This window comes from Rhinoraja longicauda, chromosome 25 (assembly GCF_053455715.1).
Source record: "Rhinoraja longicauda isolate Sanriku21f chromosome 25, sRhiLon1.1, whole genome shotgun sequence".
NCBI classification, from domain to species: domain Eukaryota; kingdom Metazoa; phylum Chordata; class Chondrichthyes; order Rajiformes; family Arhynchobatidae; genus Rhinoraja; species Rhinoraja longicauda.
In genome coordinates this window covers 9,674,284-9,682,792 of record NC_135977.1, presented here as the reverse complement: position 1 = coordinate 9,682,792, position 8,509 = coordinate 9,674,284, and the positions used below count along the sequence as shown (strand labels likewise).

The 8,509-nt window shown below is 51.1% G+C and overlaps 1 non-coding gene across 1 annotated transcript; it reads right to left on the bottom strand.

Moving 5' to 3' along the window:
* Window positions 1-3,909: 3,909 nt before the first annotated feature.
* Window positions 3,910-3,982, bottom strand: trnan-guu (transfer RNA asparagine (anticodon GUU)). Its single transcript has one exon. It is a non-coding gene; the product is annotated as a tRNA-Asn (tRNA).
* Between the last annotated feature and the right edge of the window lie 4,527 nt (window positions 3,983-8,509).

Below are 8,509 nucleotides of genomic sequence, written 5' to 3'. Positions count from 1 at the left end.
TGGAATTCATTTGCCACAGACGGCTGTGGAGGCCAAGTCAGTGGATATTTTTAAGGCAGAGATAGATAGATAGATTCTTGATTAGTGCGGATGTCAGGGTTTATGGGGAGAAGGCAGGAGAATGGGTTGGGAGGGAGAGATAGATCAGCCATGATTGAATGGCGGAGTAGACTTGATGGGCCGAATGGCCTAATTCTGCTCCTATCACATGATTTGAGCACTCCTTCCAGTGAAGGCAGTCCCACAGCATGGTTGGGTAGGGAGTTCCAGGACTTCAACCAGTGACAATGAAGGTCCAGCAATGTATTTCCTAGTGAGGACAGTGGATGACGAGCAGGGTTACCTGCCAGGGGCGGTATTCCCCACACACTTTATCCTTTATCCTTCCGCCTTTATCCTTTTTGGCCTAGATCATGAGAAGATCAGATCAGGTAGGCACGGTGGCGCAGCGGTAGAGTTGCTGCCCGACAGCCTCAGAGGCCCGGCTTCGATCCTGACTACGGGTGCTGTCTGTAAAGGAGGTTTTTACACATTCTCCCTGTGGACCACGTGGGTTTTCTCCGGGTGCTCCGGTTTCCTCCCACATTCCAAAGATGTACAGGTTTTGTAGGTTGTCTGAAGAAGGGTCTCGACCCGAAACGTCACCCATTCCTTCTCTCCAGAGATGCTGCCTGAGTTACTCCAGCTTTTTGTGTCTCTTCGGTTTAAACCATCATCTACAGTCTCCTCCTACAGGTTTGTAGGTTCATTGGCTTCGGTAAGTTGTAACATTTTCATAGTGTGTAGGATGGTGTTAGTGTCAATAGACAATAGGTGCTGGAGGAGGGCCATTCGGCCCTTCGAGCCGCACCGCCATTCAATGTGATCATGGCTGATCATTCTCAATCAGTACCCCGTTCCTGCCTTCTCCCCATACCCCCTGACTCCGCTATCCTTAAGAGCTTCATCTAGCTCTCTCTTGAATGCATTCAGAGAATTGGCCCTCCACTGCCTTCTGAGGCACGGGCTCAGTGTGCCTAAGGGCCTGTTTCCATGCTGTGTCTCTAAAGTCTAAAGACTAAAGGGTAAATGCACATAGTGTTTTAGGGGAATCGAGAACCAGAGGACATGCAGTAGGCTGAAGATGACCGGGGAAAGATTGAACAGGAGCCTGAGGGGCAAGTCTTTTTACTCAGAGGGTGATAGGTATATGGAATGAGCTGCTGGAGGAGGTAGTTGAGCCAGGTGCTATCACAACATTTAAGAAACATTCAGACAGGTAGGTGGATAGGATAGTTTAGATGAATTGAATACTTTATTGCCACATGACAAGTCACAATGAAATTCTTTGCTTGCATGTCGTGCCAAGGTATGCAAATAGTCGCCCATAAAGGGCGCTTACAAAATTAGTTTCTTCCCAGTTGTTATCAGGCAACTGAACCATCCGATCACCAATTAGAGAGCGGTCCTGACCTACCATCTGCATCATTGGAGACCCTCGGGCTTTCTTTAGTCTGACTTTACTGGACTATCTGCAATAAAGGTTGTTCCCTTTATCCTGTATCTGTACACTCTGGACTAGATTTAGATTTTTTAGATTTAGAGATACAGAGCAGAACCAGGCCCTTCGGCCCATCGGGTCCGTGCCGCCCAGCGATCCCCGCACACTAAAACTATCCTACACCCACTAGGGACAATTTTTACATTTGCCCAGCCAATTAACCTACATACCTGTACGTCTTTGGAGTGTGGGAGGAAACCGAAGATCTCGGAGAAAACCCACGCAGGTCATGGGGAGAACGTACAAACTCCGTACAGTACAGCACCCGTAGTCAGGATCGAACCTGAGTCTCCGGCGCTGCATTCGCTGTAAGGCAGCAACTCTACCGCTGCGCCACCGTGACGCTACTACTTGATTGTAACCACGTATAGTCTTTCCGCTGACCGGATAGCGCTCAGCAATAAAACTTTACGCTGTACCTTGGTAAACGAAGGTAATAAACGAAGGTAAATGACAATAATCGAAACTAAACAAAACTAGAGGGATATGGGCCAAATGCAGGCAGGTGGAAATAGTGTAAATGGGGCATTTGGAGTTCTATCTTTTTATAGGAACCATGTCTTGGTTCTTGGTTCTTGGTTCTTGGTCCTCCAAAATATTCCAAATGGAATTTAAACTGGAGGTGTCATGGAAAGGGTGACTAAAGATATACAAATGTCTTATCAACCAGGTCCTAAAAGGTGTGAGATGCAAAGAGAGGTGGGAAAAGTTAGGATTTTTTCTCCCCTGGATGGATAATAGAGGTATATCAATAACGTGGAATAGCCACGGTCCTGTCCCAGGGTAGAGCAGTCTAAAACTAGAGGGCGTGGGTTATAGGTGAGAGGGAAGAGATTTAAGAGTGATCTGAGGATATTTGAGGGATCCTATTTTTCACACAGAGAGGGTGGTGCAGATATGGAGCGAGCTGCCAGAGGTAGTGGTATAGGAGGGTACAAATGACACTTAAAAGACACTTTTGGGCAGGTACAGGGATAGGAAAGGTTGGCAAATGGGACTATCTCAGTTGGGCAACATGGCGAGTTGGGCCGAAGGACCTGTTTCCGTGCTGCATATTTCTATGACTTCGATAACTCCACATGGTAGACAGAGCCACCATTATGTGAGCGAAGAGGCTTCTGTTCAATTCCTTGCTGGATTTACGACCAACTACTTCATTTACTCGGCCTTATTTTTAACCAGCCCCAGAGGGAACACTACCCTGACGTAACCATTCGTAGCTTCTGCGCTGGAGGAAACTAGCGGGTCGGGTCGGGTAGCATCTGTGGGGGGGGAGAGAGGGGGTGGACAAATACTCCCCATTTGCACATGTGAGAGCTGCTGAGAGACAGAGAGCTGGTTTCTGAGGGTGGGGGGTGTATGCCATGGAGCACGGCCTTCTTAGTGGGGGGGGGGGGGGCGGAGAGGACACCAGAGGAAGATGTGGCAATCTTCAGCCCATCAATAACCAGCGCAGAATGTCAACCCGAGTCTCTCTCTCACACTGCACACTCTGTGAACAGGCGCTGGCTGCAAACAGGGCTGTTTGTGAGGAAGTTGGACGGGCATGTTTACTTGCCCACACTGTTTGTTAGAGCTTCCGAGATCCGAGCCAAACAACAGGAGCCAAAAACCACTCAGAGGCTGGAGAAGAGAGGCCATTATTTCACATCATCCCACAGCCTCATGCCCTTGCATTTTAATTTCCATGGCAGTGTGGAAGGCAATGGCTGGCCGGTGTGACTGCAAACATTTCCCCATCACCTTCCCCACAATGGTGGTTCAATGGGGCTTTTAATGTTACATGTGTGAAGTGCAAACACAAAGTGACATTTTTTTTTCTTACAAACAGTCCAGTAGAGTTGTGAACAAAATGCTGGAGTAACTTAGCGGGACAGGCAGCATCTCTTGAGAGAAGGAATGGGTGACGATTCGGGTCGAGACCCTTCTTCAGACCCTGTCTCTGTCTGTCTGCCCTGTCCCACTGAGTTACTCCAGCTTTTTGTGTCTATCTTCGGTTTAAACCAACATCTGCAGTTACTTCCTACACAGTAGAGTTTTGCCGTACCTAAGCACATCCCCAATTGGACAGAAATACTCCTCCAATCCCACAAGAGGCACCATTTTCACAGTCCAGTCCACGCTCTTGGTACCATGAGCGGTGCCCGATCCAGGCGAGCCCCAGGCTGCTGCAGGGCCTTTTTTTCAACCATTTGTACTGAAGCCAATTAACCTACATCGGGAGGAAACCAGAGATCCCGGAGAAAACCCAGGCAGGTCTCGGGGAGAACGTACAAACTCCATGTAGATAGCACCCGTAGTCCAAATCGAACCCGGGTCTCTGGCGCTGTAAGGCAGCAACTCATACCGCTGCACCACCCCAAAGTAACCGCCCGAACAGGGACTTGAACCCTGGGTCCTCAGATTAACAGTCTGACGCTCTACCTACTGAGCTATCCGGGCGCATGTTTAAATTATAATGTTTTATTTTTAATTGTCTACTGTACATCGTGTTGTTACTTGCTAGCAAAGCACCAAGGCAAATTCCTTGTATGTATACATATTTGGCTAATAAAATTTATTAAATTCAATTCAATTCAATTAAGTATTCGCAAGTTATGTCTGGTTCAGGAGCTGAATCCCAGGCAGAACTGGTGCAGTCGGACTCTGGGATCATAGAAACATAAAAACTTAGAAATAGGTGCAGGAGTAGGCCATTCGGCCCTTCAAGCCAGCACCACCAATCAATATGATCATGGTTGATCATCCTAAATCAGTACCCCGTTCCTGCTTTCTCCCATATCCCTTGATTCCGGGGGGGGGGGGGGGGTGGGGGTGTGAGCCTAGCTATCTAACTCCTCTTGTAAACATCCAGTGAATTGGCGTCCACTGTCTTCTGTGGCCATAGAAATTCACAGATTCACACTATCCTGGGTGAAAAGGTTTTTCCTCATCTCTCTGAGAATAGGCTAGAGATTGAATATGTTCTATAACTGTGACCCCTGATCAAGGGTAAGGAAAACTGGTTGGGGTTCTTTGCACTCATGCTGTAGGGGACTGAGCTGGTAGAAACAAGAAACTGCGAAGATGCTGGTTAAGACACAAAGTGCTGGAGTAACTCAGCATGGGTCAACTGGGTCAAGCAACATGCCTAGAGAACTCTGAGGAAGGGTCTCGACCTGAAACGTCACCTATTCCTTTTCTCCGGAGATGCTGCCTGAGCAGCTGAGTTACTCCAGCTGTGGAGAACGTGGACAGCCAGAGACCCTTGTTCAGAGTTGGTCTTTGCCTGCTCTGCACCACCAGCTCCCCCACCCCATCATCACTTCGATGCGAGACAAACAATTTGCTAACTGAAGCTCACAAATAGTCGACTCTGAACAGGACAGGCAGTGGAGGTGTGGGGAGAAACCTGGTGGAAACCAGGGCGACGCGGTGGCGCAGCGGTAGAGTTGCTGCTTTCCAGCACTTGCAGCGCCGGAGACCCGGGTTCGATCCCGACCATGGGGGCTGTCTGTACCGAGTTTGTATGTTCTCCCCGTGACCTGCGTGGGCTTTCTCCAGGATCTCGGGTTTATTTCCACACTCCAAAGAACGTGCAGGTTTGTAGGTTAACTGGCTTGGTAAAATTGTGAATTGTCCCTAATGTGTGTAGGATAGTGTTAGTGTGCGGGGATCGCTGGTCAGTGCGGACTCGGTGGGCCGAAGGGCCTGTTTCGGCGCTGTATCTCTAAAAGAAAACATTAGGCAGGCACTCCATGCTGTAATTATCCAGGGTCCAGGGGAGAATACGGGCAGATGTTGCTGCCGTTGTACTGTTCTGGCGTTGCTGCCTGATCCACTTATACCGTGAGGTGAATTAGTCTTGATTCAATGTGACAGGACTCAGCCAGGCTTGGGCTGATTTGGTCTCTGCTGATTTCCCACAGGCTGTCACATGATGGTGCGAGCGGGTGCTGGTGCCCTGCGCCAACACGGGGAACGGGGAACGGGACCGCTCTGCCCCCACGCTGGGTGAGGCTGGGTGAGGCCCCCACATGGGTGCCAGCAACGCCCAGACAAAGCTGCAGCACAGGGGTGAGCCCACTGCTCAGGCTGCAGGGTGGGCTGAAGGTGGGGGGGGGGTGGGGGGGAGGGTGAGGGGAGGTGGCGTGGAGGGTGGGGGGAAGGGTGAGGGGGAGGTGGGGTGAGGGTGGGGGGAGGGTGAGGGGGAGGTGGCATGAGGGTGGAGGTGAGGGTGGGGGGAGGTGGGGTGAGGGTGGGGGGGTGGCGTGAGGGTGGGGGGGAGGGTGAGGGGGAGGTGGGGTGAGGGTGGGGGGAGGTGAGGGGGAGGTGGGGTGAGGTGGGGGGTGAGGGGGAGGTGGGGTGAGGGTGGGGGTGAGGGTGGGGGGGGAGGTGGGGTGAGGGTGGGGGGGAGGGTGAGGGGGAGGTGGGGTGAGGGTGGGGGGAGGGTGAGGGGACGTGGGGTGAGGGTGGGGGTGAGGGGGAGGTGGGGTGAGGGTGGGGGTGAGGGGGAGGTGGGGTGAGGGTGGGGGGGAGGGTGAGGGGGAGATGGGGTGAGGGTGGGGGTGAGGGTGAGGGGGAGGTGGGGTGAGGGTGGGGGGGGAGGGTGAGGGGGAGGTGGCGTGAGGGTGGGGGTGAGGGGGAGGTGGGGTGAGGGTGGGGGTGAGGGGAGGTGGGGTGAGGGTGGGGGGAGGGGGGGGAGGGTGAGGGGGAGGTGGGGTGAGCGTGGGGGGGGTGGGGGGGAGGTGGGGTGAAGGTACAGAAGGAGGATACGGAATTGGGGAGGGTGCAAACACAAAATAGCTCAGAAGCAAAATCAATGTGCTTGTCACTAACTACTGTTCGTCCTGGATCTCTGCTCCCATTACACTTCTTCCAGCCCGCCGTCTGTTCCTGACACATTATATTCATGTTCAGGGCGGCACGGTGTCGCAGCGGTGGAGTTGCTGCCTCACAGCGCCAGGGGCTGGGTTCGATCCTGACCACGGGTGCTGTCTGTACGGAGTTTGCACGCTCTCCCTGTGACCTTGGATTTCCCCCGGGTGCTCCAGTTTCCTCCCACATCCCAAAGACGAGCTGGTTTGGAGGTTAATTGCCCCCAGTGTGCAGGGAGTGGATGTGAAAGTGGGATAACATAGAGCTAGCATGTGAATGGGTGATCGCTGGTTAGCACGGACTCAGTGGGCCGAAGGGCCTGTTCCCATGCTGTACCTCTAAACTAAATGAAGCGTAGATTTTAGACTTGATCTGACAATAAAGTATTACCGTATCATATCATAAATACTCTTCCTTCTCTTTTAATTCTGACTTAATCCCTTTCCCACCTGCACGTTTATCCACATTGACTCCATAACTTTGCCAAAGTCAGTCACAGGCAAAATTGGTCTTCAGTCGGATTAGGATCAGGGGCAAAACCTTTTTTGAACATTTTTCCGTTAAATTCTCTCCGCTAAATCTACTCGCCGTCCTTCCATAAGTCACTGAAGCCGGGGCAGAATCCTTGTTCGAGGCCCAGATATGTTAAGCTCCTGCTCTCTCTCTGCCCCACCTGTTTCAAGCTGGGAGCTGGAATGTCGCAAGATGGTGGCACCATGGTACAGAGCAAGCAGATTACACCCTGGTGTGGGATCTCACTGGAGAGGTCAATCCTTGGGTGTGACTCATCCAAAGTTTAATAATGACTAGACCAAGTGGACCCGTTGGACCCAAACCTCTCCTGCATTGGTGCACCACCCTGTCCTCCCCCCCTCCCCTGTCTCCTCAACCCCCCCCCCCTCCCCTCTCCCTTCTCCCCCACTCCCCCTTCCCTCCCTCCTCCCCTCCCCCTCCTTTTAAACTTTAAAATGTGAATAACTTTAAAAATATAACACCAATTTCAATGAAACTACTTGCATTATCACTAAAGTGACGATGGTGAGTAAGGTGGGCCAAAAATTGTTGTGCTATCGAGTACCGTTTTGGCTGAAGTTTAGTCACAAACAAGATAACAAACGGGAGTTTTAGTCTATAGATTAAGGAATGTAATGCTGAGGCTCTATAAGGAGGAATGAAATGCTGAGGCTCTAACAGGTGCTGGTAAGGCCACATTTGGAATATTGAGCAATTCTGGGCACCAGAATGGTCCCGGGAATGAGTAGGTTGACCTATGATGAGCGTTTATCAGCACTGGGCCTGTACTCGCTGTACTCGGGAGGACCTCATTGAAACGTACAGAATAATGAAAGGCTTGGATAGAGTGGATGTGGAGAGGATGTTTCCACTAGTGGGAGAGTCTAGAACTAGAGGTCACAGCCTCAGAATTAAAGGAGTCTGAAGAAGGGCCTCGACCCGAAACATCACCCATTCCTTCTCTCCAGAGATGCTGCCTGACCCGCTGAGTTACTTCGGCATTTTGTGTCTAGCCACGGTGTAAACCAGCACCTGCAGTTCCTTCCTAGCGCATCCTTAAATCGTGCCCTTTTCCAGAACTCCCACCTTTCCACTTGCGTTCCTTCGGAAAGATGTGCTGAGTTGCACTCTTTTAATAAAAAGCTTGTAATACATAAATAATAAAACATCGCCCAAACTATATGGAAGAATGATGTGCTGTGTGGCCCGCTGAGATGCTTCCAAGGATCCTGACTGCATCGTGGTTGGAGGTGGGGTAGGCGGGCCACATTTATTGATGCTCCGTGCAGTAAACCTACTTAATTCATCTGGGAGTGACAAATGTACCGACAACTGTTAAACTGGAGTCACTATTACATTGAACAGCTACAGCAGGAAACATTTTACCATGACAAACTGGCCCGGTGAAAAGGAAGTAGTTAGAAAGAATCAATACACATTTCAGAACAGGGATCATTCATTGTAGATTTGTGGGTGGGGGAGGGGTAGGGGGGGGGGGGAAGGGATACAGATATTGTTGAACGTCTGAAGAAGGGTCTCGACCCAAAACGTCACCTATTCCTTTTCTCCAGAGATGCCGCCTGACCCGCTGAGTTACTC